This window comes from Cetorhinus maximus, chromosome 1 (genome assembly GCF_964194155.1).
Source record: "Cetorhinus maximus chromosome 1, sCetMax3.hap1.1, whole genome shotgun sequence".
In the NCBI taxonomy this organism is placed as follows: domain Eukaryota; kingdom Metazoa; phylum Chordata; class Chondrichthyes; order Lamniformes; family Cetorhinidae; genus Cetorhinus; species Cetorhinus maximus.
The window spans coordinates 159378294-159391392 of NC_135879.1; the positions used below are offsets into that span (position 1 = coordinate 159378294).

Sequence of the window (13099 nt, forward strand, 5' to 3'; positions counted from 1 at the left end):
GAAAATTACTTTTTCAGGGCTAGATCTGTTGCTCAGCAATATTTATTACTCATATCGCTGTTGAAAACCCAGTTACACCTGACTGAAATTTTTTATAGGGTTTCTAGCAACGATGTGTACAGAAAAGAGGGAGTTCTCATCACATCAATTGATTTCACTGATTGTTGGCTGAAGGAGTGGGGCATTACAGTGCAATATGTGGTGAAGCAGTGAGTGGCAGACCACAACTTCAGAATTTTCAGGTTAACCTGCCCATGTACTAAAGCTTGAAGTTGCGGTCAGTTTCAGAGGGGTAACAACAGCGAATGCTGACAGTGTGCTATGAAAGAAATTCTGCAAAATTCAGATCACTGAATTTTCAGTTTAAAGTTGCTCAGATCTATAATAATTAATTTCAAAAATCATTTTTTAAATACTGCAAATTCCATGAAATTGTTCCTTTTTACTTTTTCACTAATTCACTCCACTCATTATCAAACCCTATCCTTGCTGATGGCTGCACTGAACATTCATCAACCTCCTTCAGACCATATTCGCTCAAAGCTCATGACCTTCAATCTGCTTACAGCACAATGGCTAAGCCAGTATAGCAATAACTTGTACACATACAGCGCCTGTGATGTGGTAAAATGCCCCAAGGTGCTTCACAGGCATGTTATGAAACAAAAGATATATAAGGAGATATTAGGGTCAATGACCAAAAGCTTGGTCAAAAAGCTAGGTGTTAAGGACTGCCTTAAAGGAGGAAAGAGAGGAAGAGAAACAGAGCGGTTTAAAGTGGGAATTTCAGAACGAGGGCACTGGCAGCTAAAGAAACAGCGTCCACAATTAAAGTCAGGGATGCTCAAGAGACCAGAAATGGAGCAGCAGGTATCTCAGAAAGTTGTAGGACTGGACGAGATTACTAGGGAAAAGGGGGAGGGGGCATGGAAGAATCTTAAAACAAGGCTGGGAATTTTAAAATAGAGACATTACTTCATTACTTAGCCAGTCAATGTAGGCCAGCAAGTACATGGACAAGTGAAGAAGACTTGGTGTGAGTTAGGACATTTATTTAACCTCCATATATCCATGTCCTTCAAATGAGCAATAAAAATCATTCAATTCTTCAGGCACATTTACTTCATATTTCTCACATGTCTAGTGTATACTAGATCACACCTCTTATGCTTTTTTTATTATCTGTACAAGCTGGATGGGTTGCACCCCAGCAGGACTGAGACCAATATCCTTGCAAAGATATTTGCTAGTGCTGTAGGGAGGGTTTAAACTAGATTGGCATGGGAACCTGAGCGGGGAGACACAAGGGAGCGAAACAAAGATAGGAATGAAAGACAGAAAAGTAGAAAGCAAAAGTGGAAGGCAGGGGAAACAAAGGCCAGCAGCAAATAGGGCCATACTACAAAAAAAATGTGTAAAAATGTTAAAAAGACAAGTCTAAAGGCACTGTTTCTGAATGCATGGAGCATTTGCAATAAGGTAGATGAATTAACGGTGAAAATAGGTGTAAACAGGCATGATATGATTGCGATTACAGAGACATGGCTGCAGGGTGACCAAGGCTGGGAACTGAATTCCAAGGGTACTCGACATTTAGGATGGACAGGCAAAGAGGGAAAGGAGGTGGTGTGGCGTTGTTAAGGGTGAAATCTGTGCAATAGTGAGAGATGATATTGGCTCAGAAAATCTAGACGTAGAATCAGTCTGGGTGGAGCTAAGAAGCAACAAGGAGTGGAAAACATTAGTGGAAGTTGTCTATAGGCCTCCAAACAGTAGTGATAAGGTAGGGAACAGTATTAAACAGGAAATTAGAGATGCATGTGACAAGGGTGCTACAGTAATCATGGGTGATTTTAATCTACATATAGACTGGGCAAACCAAATTAGCGATAATACTATGGCGAATGAATTCCTGGAGTGCATGTGAGATGGTTTTTTAGACCAGTATGTCAAGGAACCGACTAGGGAACAGGCTATCCTAGATTTGGTATTGTGCAATGAGAAGGGTTTAATTAATAATCTTGTTGTGTGGGCTCCTTTAGGGAACAGTGACCATAACATGATAGAATTCTTCATTAGGATGCAAAGTGAAGTAATCCACTCTGAAACTAGGGTCCTAAATCTTAACAAAGGAAACTACGAAGGTATGAAGCATGAGTTGGCTAAGATAGATTGGGGAACTCCATTAAAAGGCATGACGGTGAAAGTATAATAATTTTAATAAGATTTTTCTATTTTGTTGTAAAGTAGTTTTATGGGTGTGACTGTCTGTGTGATTGAATTACATTTGGATTCAGGTAAACTGCAAGCTTAAAATTGTCAAAATAAGCTAGGTGTACAAATGTACTTGAAATGCTAACGAGTAAACATGGATGCTGTCTTAGCATGTAAGGTATGAAGGGAATTTGCATTTTCAGATAAGTGAAGGGACTGTTTGGATTTCAATGGGATGTTAGTCTGTTTACAACTAGCCAGATAAGCAAGGCTAAGCAGTGTGGTTATTTTTCCCAAAGGCTACTGACAATATTGGCAACATGAAAGTTATTACATTATGGGAAAGTACAGTTCCAGAGACATATGGAGCAATGGAATTTACCGATTAAAGAGAGAGAAACATATATAAAGAAGAATGAAAGGCCATGTTGGGGCCATGTAAAGTCTAATGGGAGTGTGAAACAGCCTTAAAGAAGCCTCCAGCCATTTGTGCATATGTCTGTTGTGTCCAGTAACTGAAGTTGGAGAAAGCCATATGAAATTCCACTGTTAAGTGGGTACTGTGTTAACTTGCTGGTTTTTTGTAAAATCTAAAATCTATTTTGGACGGTTGCCTTAAAGGGGTTGTGTAACTGGGAGTAAGGTTAATTAGGAATTTTAAGAGTTGTTATAGAGTTAAGTATTTGTAGTCTTATGTACGTGCTTGAATTTTTTTATTTTGTTAATAAATGTTTTAATTTATTTTTAAAAATCTCTAAAGGTCTTAGTGGACTCATAGTTCTGAGTTCAGTGTACACACCTTCTCATAATGAATACAAATTGCAAAACTGTTATGATAGAGTAACCAAGTTTCCCTTGTGGATTAGGTCCGCCTGGCACATATCATCTTCCATGACATAACAATAGGCAATGACTAATATTTAAGGCACAAACGTGTGCTTTGCAAAAGTTATGCATTTCTTTCTGGCGCAAAAACATAGCAGGAGAAGTGGCCCAACAATGGCTAACAAAAGAAATTAAAGATAGTATTAAATCCAAAGAGGAGTCATATAAAGCTGCTAGAAAAAGTAGTAAGCCTGAGGATTGGCAGCAGTTTAGAATTTGGAAAAGGAGGACCAAGAGATTGATTAAGAGGGGAAAAATAGAGTATGAGAGTAAACTTGCAAGGAACATAAAAGCGGACTGTAAAAGCTTCTAAGTATGTAAAAAGAAAAAGATTAGTGAAGACAATACAGGAGAATTTATAACAGAGAACAAGGAAATGGCAGAGCAATTAAACAACTACTTTAGTTCTGTTTTCAAGGCGGAAGACACAAATAACTTCCCAGAAATACTAAGGAACCAAGAGTCTAGTGAGAAGAAGGAATTGAAGGAAATTGGTTTACTAAAAAAATAGTGCTGGAGAAATTAATGGAACTGAAAGCTGATAAATCCCCAGGGCCTGATAAACTACAGCCCAGGGTGCTAAAGGAGGGAATAGTGGATGCGTTGGTTGTCATCTTCTAAAATTCTGTAGATTCTGGAATAATCCTGGCAGATTGGAGGATGGCAAGTATAACCCCACTATTTAAAAAAGGAGGGAGGGATAAGACAGTGAATTACAGACCGGTTAGCTTAACATCAGTAATAGGAAAAATGCTAGAGTCTATTATACAGGATGTGTTAACAGGTCACAATGGGATTAGACAAAGTCAATGTGGATTTATGAAAGGGAAATCATGTTTGACAAACCTACAGAAGCTTTTTTGAGGACAGAACTAGCAGAATAGATAAGGGAAAATTAGTGGATGTGGTGTATTTGGATTTTCAGAAAGCTTTTGATAAAGTCCCACATAAGAAGTTAGTGTGTAAAATTAAAGCACATTAGATTGGGGATAATATATTGGCATGGATTGAGAATTGGTTAGTGGACAGGAAACAGAGAATAGGAATAAATTAGTTATTTTCGGAGTGGCAGGCAGTGACTAGTGGGGTACCGCAGAGATCAGTGCTTGGGCCCCAAATATTCACAATATATATCAATGATTTGGATGAGGGAACCAAATGTAATATTTCCAAGTTTGCTAATGACACCAAACATGGTGGGAATGTGAGCGATGAGGAGGGTGTTAAGTGGCTTCAAGGCGATTTAGACAGGTTGAGCGTGTGGGCAAATACATGGTTGATGCAGTATAACGTAGATAAGTGTGAAGTTATTCACTTTGGTAGAAAAAACAGAATGGCAGAATATTATTTAAATGGTGATAGATTGGGAAATGTTGATGTGTAAAGCGACCTGGGTGTCCTTGTACACCAGTCACTAAAAGCAAGCATGCAGGTGCAGCAAGCAGTTAAGAAGGCAAATAGTATGTTGGCCTTCACTGCAAGAGGACTTGAGTACAAGAACAAGGATGACTTACTGCAGCTGTACAGGGCCTTGGTGAGACTACACCTGGAGTATTGTGTGCAGTTTTGGTCTCCTTACCTAAGAAAGGATATACTTGCCATAGAGGGAGTGCAGCAAAGGTTCACAGACTGATTCCTGGGATGGCAGGATTGTCGTATGAGGAGAGATAGGGCTGATTAGGCCTGTATTCACTGGAGTTTAGAAGAATGAGAGGGGTTCTCATTGAAAGGCATAAAATTCTGACAGTTAGGAGAGACTGGATGCAGGGATGATGTTTCCTTTGGCTGGGGGGACGTCTAGAACAAGGGGTTGCAGTCTCAGGATATGGGATAGACCATTCAGGACTGAGATAAAAAGAAACATCTTCACTCAGAGGGTGGCGAACCTATGGAATTCCACAGAATTGGTCAAACTGCTGAATATACTTAAGGAGGAAAAGATAGATTTCTGGACTCAAAAGGCATCAAGGGGTATGGGGAAAGCACGGGAATATGGCGCTGAGATAGAGGATCAGCCATGATCATATTGAATGGCAGAGCAGGCTTTAAGGGCCGAATGGCCTACTCCTGCTCCTATTTTCTATATTTCTCTGTAACTCAACTTTGAACTGCCAATTGGTAGCACTCTCTCTTTCAAGTCAGTGTTTGGGAGTTCAAGTTCTACTCCAGTGACCTGGCCATATAATCTAGGCTGCCATTTGAATGCAGTACTGAGGGAGTGCTGTACTTTTGGAAGTGCCATCATTTGGATGACAGGTTGAACTGAGGCCATCTCTACTCTGGGATCCTCAGAACCAGGGCCAGGGAGAGAAATCATTAGCCCTGGTGCTTTGCCTGGTTCCAGGCCCCTTATCCTCCCCTGCACAATCAACACCCCTCCACCCACCCCGCACTTTATCTCTCCCTCTCACATCTTCCAGGTGCCCAAAATTGGGAACCATAGTCACAGTGGGGTTGAACTATTTTATATAGGTTTAGTAATACTTCTGTCTATTGAACCCTATGTCTCTTATTTATAAAGCCCATCGAAAGTTCAGGTTTCAGTATGACGCACTTCACATCCATGGCTTTGTTAGACAATTACATACAACTTGTTCGTTTATATTATGCAACCAGCATAATATCTCTTTGAACCTGGCCTGATGCAATATCCGGACAGCAACATCCAAATGACTGGAACGTTGCAAGCACCCCAAACAACAATCCCATGTACAAATAGGAATATCTTGAGCTAACAGTGACATATTGTATTGGCGCGTGACTCCTGGTTTCACTTCCAAGTTTAAATATGGCAAAACATTCCAGTAAATTAGCACCAACCTATTCACCTGCAATCTGGTGTTATTTCTATCTACACAAGTGGGCTTTGCTAACAGAAAAACTACACTTTGTATTGAGTGATAAATATTTCCTCATTTTAAATTAAAACTAACCACACTTATAAATGACTAGCATGGAGCACATAATAGGAAAGCAAACTACTGCAGATGCTGGAAATCTGATATATAAACAGAAAATGCTGGAAATGCTCAGCAATCCAGGCAGATCTGTGGAGAGAGAAACAGTCAATGCTTCAGATCCACGATCGGCACTGATTCTGGTGACAGGTCACTGACCTCTGTTTCTCTCTGCACAGATGCTGCCAGACGTGCTGAGCATTTTCCCATTTCTGAGAACTTCCCATTTCTATTGGAGCAAAAATAACCCCTTTTGGCAGCCCTCCAAAAGGCAGCTAGACTTCTTGTGAGTCTCCCATCCCCCAGCAGCAGCTGACTGAGAGATCTGGTTTGGCACAACATAAAACATGAATTTCAAAAAAAAAGTTAAGGTATGAAGAAAACAACTTGCCGAGCAAAAAAAAATCAATGTCACAGCAATAAACTGATAATATTATAAAAATGAGTAATTATGAAAATGACCATTAAAAAGTGCCAAGGAGCAGAGTTAACTAATAAAACCTGTTTTGTCTTTTTGTTTATGAAGCAGAGCTAGAGACAGACTAGGCCCCAAGTCCTGGTCACCAGGGAAGAGGGAGGGGACTGGGGTTGAGTTAAGGAGTTGTGTTTAACTAACACCGACCTTACACTCAACTCTGGTGGTGCACACTCCAAGTGGGCCTCGGTGGAACTCATTCGTAAGTGGGGATCAGAAGCGGGTTGCCTTTCAGCCTGGGTTTTCCTTTTCTCCCGGCCTGGTGTGTCAAAAGGTTTTTGAGGAGGGGGAATGTTTGTGCATTTCCGCACTGAGCTGCCTGTGTGTGTGCGTGTGTCCAGCTCACTCCCAGCCTCAGGGCTCTCTCTCTCTATCACTCTCACAGACATTCACACTCTCACATACACTCACTCACTCTCATACTCACTCCCCCTGGGCCCAGGAGGTTTAGGGATTTTATCTGAGGAGTTCGGAGGAGGGATTGGCAAGATGTGCTTCCTCCCCCCGCCGTCTGACACTCCAGCTGCCCCAGGTCTCGCTGTTGTTGCACCCGCCACTTCTCCTGGCCTCCCCGGCCCGCTCCACCATCTTGATTCCTGTAGTCCTTTAGTGGGCCTGCGGAGGAGGACAATAGTGTGGCTAAGGTTGGACTACATCACCCAGAATGCACCCTGGCTGTCTAAGCAAATGGTCACGTAGACTCAGGCTCTTGCTCCAATAACCCCTTATTCTACAGAACTTTGTCCTGGAGCAGAACACCCAAGAGCTTGTTTGCATGCACAATGAGGCTGAGGTGGTGGTGAGGTGGCCACTTGAGAGAGGAGCAGTGCTGCCCAGCCTGGGCCCCTTGAAAACACAGGCCCTGTGATTAGCACCGTGTGCACCTCCCCTTCTGGGCTCTGCTCAGAATCCAGAATGCAGTACAATACCCAAATTGAAAAGAATGAAAGAGAAGATATGGTAACTCAAAGTGTGATGATTAGGCTAATACCAAGCTTGAATTTTAAAAGATTGCACGTTTTCAGGAGGAAGAAGGATTGAAGAAGGTAAGGGCTTTTGAATTTTGAAGTGCTGGGATATAATTAGGAGACGATACAGAGAGTTCTGTTTTCATTACTGAGTTGTATGGGGAAGTGAGATCGTAGACTAACATTAGTGGAGCTTAGAAGGAATATGATAAAAAAATGAACCACAGTAATATCAATTACAAAGAAAAATTAAAAAGAGAGTGAGCTTTGAGGCTAAAGGTGAAAGAGCAATTTGTCTGACAGATGACATGCTTTTTCTTGCATTCTGTTCAAGAGTGCAAAGGGTATGAGATGAATCTCTTCAGACATGGGAATAATATTAAAGTCTTGGGTGGGCTTGGGCTTTGTAGAGAGTTAATGGTGTCTGAGGAAAAAAGCAGTGTTTGCTATGTACAAACTAAAGTTATTTTGGGAGGCAGCTTTAACAATTAATGGAGGAGATGTGACTGTTCTATTTTAATAGAGCAGATAAAGTTTTTAGTCACATTGGGTGAAAGATAAATGATGGTTAGAGACATGTGGGAAAACTCTCATCTCTTCTTTGAATAGTACCATGGGATCTTTTACACCCAACAGAGAAAGCAGTTGGGCCTCAGCTTAATATTTTATTCAAAATATGGCACCTCTGACAGTGCAGCACTCTGTCAATACTTCACTAGTGTGTCAGCCTATATTATATGCTCATTTGTCTTAAACCAACAATTTTTTGAGAGTGGTACCACTGAGCCATGACTGACAGCTTACCTCTTTTGTGCAAATGCAAAAGAGGTGATTTACGATATATTGTGAGGTAATTTAAACAGAATCAAGTCAGCAGCTTGTCTGTCCTGCAAACAGTGCTGGAAACTTGGCAGGTATGCTAGATAGTCCCATGGTACTCTCAAATAACGATATTATGATTCAGAGTGTGAGAAAGAAATAAAGCATCAGAGTATAAATCTAAGAAGTGCTGGTACCTTCCATTGAGTAATGACAGGCGGTTTAGATATGGAAGAAAGAGATTGCAATATCAAATGTGAAACCGTGGAAAGCAAGCCCTGATCAGTCTCTCATATATCATGCACCTTCTCAGGAAGAACAGTCACCACAACCATTGTGCAGACATGTTTCAAAATAGTACAAAAACAATGGAAGGCGCTGCAAAATCTGTATGCTATGGGTGTGCATGTGTTTCCAATCAGTACAGGAAAATGTTTTACTCTCTTTGAAAGCCCAACAGTAGAAGTAAATATTACTACAGTAACGCAATTATAACTTATATTTTGTATGTCAGCATTTTCTTTACCAGCCATTATAACCTCATTGATTGTAATTTTAAATGATGCTTCATTTTGATAATGTAAAAAAACTACCTCATCCAACTTCTTGCAAACTATAAAGTCCTGTTTGAAAATCATACTCTTCTGTCTTAATCAACTCAAGATGAATGAGTTGATTTTAGACAAACAGTATATGAAATGTTGCATCCTTCCAAATTTATTGTCGAGTTCACATGATGAATAGTAATTTATAACAAATAATAAGGATATTAATAAGATAATATAAATATCTCTGAATATCAAAACCAGTAGTATTACCATTGTCTAATAAAGTCTTCACTGCAGTGCTGCTTTGGGCTGCATTAGAGCGCTTACGTTGGAGTTTGGTGAAGAGAGAAGGAGGTGATACTTTCTTTTTCTACCTTTCCTCAACCTCCAGTAGCTGGCTGTTACTTTGCTACAGGGGTAGCCCATAAAGCAGTGGGAGTTCACGGGGTGGGGGGGAAGGGGGGAGAGAGCGAGAGAGAGACAGAGAGCAAGAGAGAGAAACCATAAAGCAGAAGAGAAAGAGAGAGAGCCAGGAGTTTACAGGTTAAATCTAAAAGTGATATCACAGGGCATTTATCACCAATTTTTTTGGTTGGTAAGTGTAGGCCTTTCCGGACTTGGCACAGAAGAGGCACTTGGCGAGTGACAGGTGGGTTATTATATTTTATTATACCATTCTGTGGTAAACACTTTACATAAAGTTTAAGGTATGTCAGCGCAGCTCGGCCACGTGGAACGTGCATCCTGTGGGAAGTTGTGCAGGCGCAAAGTGCCTTCAATGATTACATCTGCAGGAAGTATCACCAGCTGCAGAAACTTGAGCTCCGAGTTGCTGTGGTGCATCGGCATGGCTGAGGATTATGTGACTAGCACATTTATAGAGGTGGTCACACTGCAACTAAGAACTACACAGGCAGAGAGAGATTGGGTAACCGCTGGAGTATCTAAGAGAAACAGGCAGGTAGTGCAGGGATCCCCTGAGGCTTTTTCGCTCTCTAACCACTTTTCTATTTTGAACAAGATGGTTCCTCAGAGGGCTATAGCAAGAGTCAAGTTCATGGCACCACAGGTGGCTCAGCTGCACAGGAGGGGAGGAGGAAGAGTGGAAGTACTATGGTGGTAGGGGACTCCATGGATAGGGGAGCAGACAGGCGTTTCAGCAGCTATAGACGTGACTCCAGGATGGTACATTGCCTCCATGGTGCCAGGGTCAAAGATGTCACAGAGTGGCTGCAGGGCATTCTTTTGGAGGAGGGCAAACACCAGAGGTCGTGGTCCACACTGGAACCAATGACATAGGTAGGAAAAGGGATGAGGTCCTGAAAGCAGATTTTAGGGAGCTAGGAAGGGAATTAAAAAGCAGGACCTCAAGAGCAGTAATCTTAGGAGTACTCCCATTGCCACATGCTAGTCAGCATAAGAATGGGAAGATTGAGCATTTCAACAAGTGGCTGGAGAAATGGAGTAGGAGGTGGGGCTTTAGATTTTTGAGGCATTTGACCTGGTTCTGGGGCAGGTGGGACCTGTAAAGAAGGATGGTTTACACCTTAACAAGGCTGGGTCTAATGTCCTCCTGGGGATATTTGCTAGTGCTGTTGGGGAGGGTTTAAACTAGATTGGCGGGAGGTGGGAACCTGAAGGGAACTTCAGAGTGGAGAGGAGAAAAATTGGCAGTGGGAAGTAGAGAAATATTAACTGATAAGGAGAATATATCACAAAGTAGTATCAAGGTAAATAGAATACTTGGAGAGTTTGATAGAATTAGAGAAGGCAATAGTAAGTCATTAGATGGAGTCAGAGTAAAGGGGAAAGTGAAAAAGCCTAAATCAGACTAAAGTCAGACAAGTGGCAGATGAAGTTCAATGCGGAGAAGTATGAGGTGATTCATATGGGCAGGAAGAATACGGTGAGACAGTACAAAATAAAGGGAGAAGCTCTAAAGGAGGAACAGAGGGACCTCAGTGTATATATACATAAGTCATTGAAGATGGTAGGGCATGTTGAGAAAGCAGTTAATAAAGCACATAGTATCTTAGACTTTATTAATAGGGGCATTGAGTACAAAAGTAAGGAGGTCATGTTGAACTTGTATAAGACACTAGTTAGGCCTCATCTGGAGTACTGCGTCCAGTTCTAGGCATCATACTTGAGCAAGGATGTGAAGGCATTGGAGAGGGTACAGAGGAGATTCACAAGATTGATTCCAGGGATAAAGAACTGTAGCTATGAAGATAGATTCGAGAGGTTGGCACTTTTTTCCTTGGAGAAAAGAAGGCTGAGAGGAGGCTTGATAGAGGTATTCAAGATCTTGAAGGGTATGAACATGGTAAATAGTGAGAAATTGTTCCCACTCAAGACAGCATCAAGAACTAGAGGGCACAGATTCACAATAATCGGCAAAATGAATAAAAGTGATGTGAGGAAAAAATTTTTCACTCAGAGGGTGGTTGGAGTCTGGAACGAACTTCCTGAGAGGGTGGTGGAGGCCATTCAATCGAGCTATTCAAGGGGGAATTGGATTGCTATCTGAGAAGAGAGATTGTGCAAGGTTATGGGGATAAGGCAGGGGAGTGGGAAGATGTAGAATGCTCCTTCAGAGAGCCAGTGCAGACTTGATGGGCCAAATGGCCTCTGTCTGCATGGTAAAGATTCTGTGAAATATGAATCTAGGAAAATTGGCTTAATCCTTCTTCAAAATGAAAAGAAAACCATACTTTATATTGCAAGGAATTTATTTTGAAGGGTCTTTGGTGCCAAGACAGTATTTTTATTGTTGTCATATTCAATGGTGTGATTTGACTTCCTTAGTGCCATTAGAGTTTGTGCTATGTAAGCCTTGCGCCCTCCTGGAGGTGTGCTCTGCCAGTAAGGCACGCCCTCGATTATGACACCTGTGCAGACATCCACTGCTTGCACTGGAAGCATTTAAAGTGGTGTTATCTTGGTGCCACAAAGCCCGACTGGCTGATGTTCCTGGATTAGACTCTACTTTTCAGTAAGGATTCTTCAATCTGGTTGGTTGTACTTTTGATTTGCTTTTGATACAGGTCCCAGATCTCCTGTAGAGGCTGCAGTGCTGGATTAGACTCCTGGTAACCCGTAAATTGTCAAGCAAAGGCGCACAAAATGTGCTACAAGCATAATGAATGGCGAGTGTCATTCTTTTGCCACTGAATGCAAAATCCAGGTGTAGGTAATTTTGAAGACACTAGATGCATCTAGGGGAAGTGCAATTTACTCATGGTTGGAAAAACCTAACTGTAAAAATCAAATTACACTTAAAGGCAACTGTTTCAAGGATAATAAGAATTGAACTGGATTTACTGCATTACGAAATGTACAGAAAAGCTGCATAAACAAGCTGAAAGACATCTACTTGTATTTGGCATTAAAGAAAGAAATAATGCCAACTAAAAATCAAAACATATTGAATTAATTACCTGTGTTCTTCTAATCTCAACACATTGCAAACACTGGCTTTTACTATTTAATGTAAAAAAGCTTCCATCTGTGACAATCAAAGTCCATACAGTTCCCATATGTAATTCAGTGTTCACACCACAGGGTTCTCCCCATTTAACCTCTTGATTTTATCGGAAAATTTTCAACCAGCACTATTCACCCCAATGAAAACATTTTTCTGAAAAGGGAAGAGGTTAATTACTTCATCCTATAGCAATGTAAAGCTGCAACAATAACTGCAATGATACATTCAGTGAAAGGCCATCCTTCTAATCTAGTTACTCCTTCCAAAAGAGCAAGTATATCCTGCATCATCTTTGAACTTCTCCAACTAACTTAATCTCTACATACAGTAGTGAGTAATGACAGATAAAAATTCCAAGAAAATAAACTAGGAAAAATTTTCTCCCAGTCCTGTTACAAGACAGTTGAGAAAAAAATCCACAATATATCATCTGCATTAATCAATTTTGAGCCATGGCAACAGATATCTAGGGATATCCTCATGATCCCACTGGGCTCTGAATGTTACATTCAAAGGATTATTTGATCTATGTGTACGCTTAGCCTCAGAAATCTTTAATTTTTAAATTTATTCATTCACGGTATGTGGGCTTCGCTGGCTGGGCCAGCATTTATTTAGTTGTCCTTGAGAAGGTGATGGTGAGCTGCCTTCTTGGACTGCTGCAGCCCATGAGCTCTAGATACACCCACAATGCTGTTATGAAGGGAGTTCTGATTTTGACCCAGCGACAGTGAAGGAACGGCAAT

At 41.1% G+C, this 13099-nt stretch overlaps 1 protein-coding gene across 1 annotated transcript in view; it reads right to left on the reverse strand.

Moving 5' to 3' along the window:
- Positions 1-13099, reverse strand: part of cwc27 (CWC27 spliceosome associated cyclophilin) — a 304456-nt gene that overhangs the window by 100449 nt on the left and 190908 nt on the right. The window lies entirely within an intron of this gene.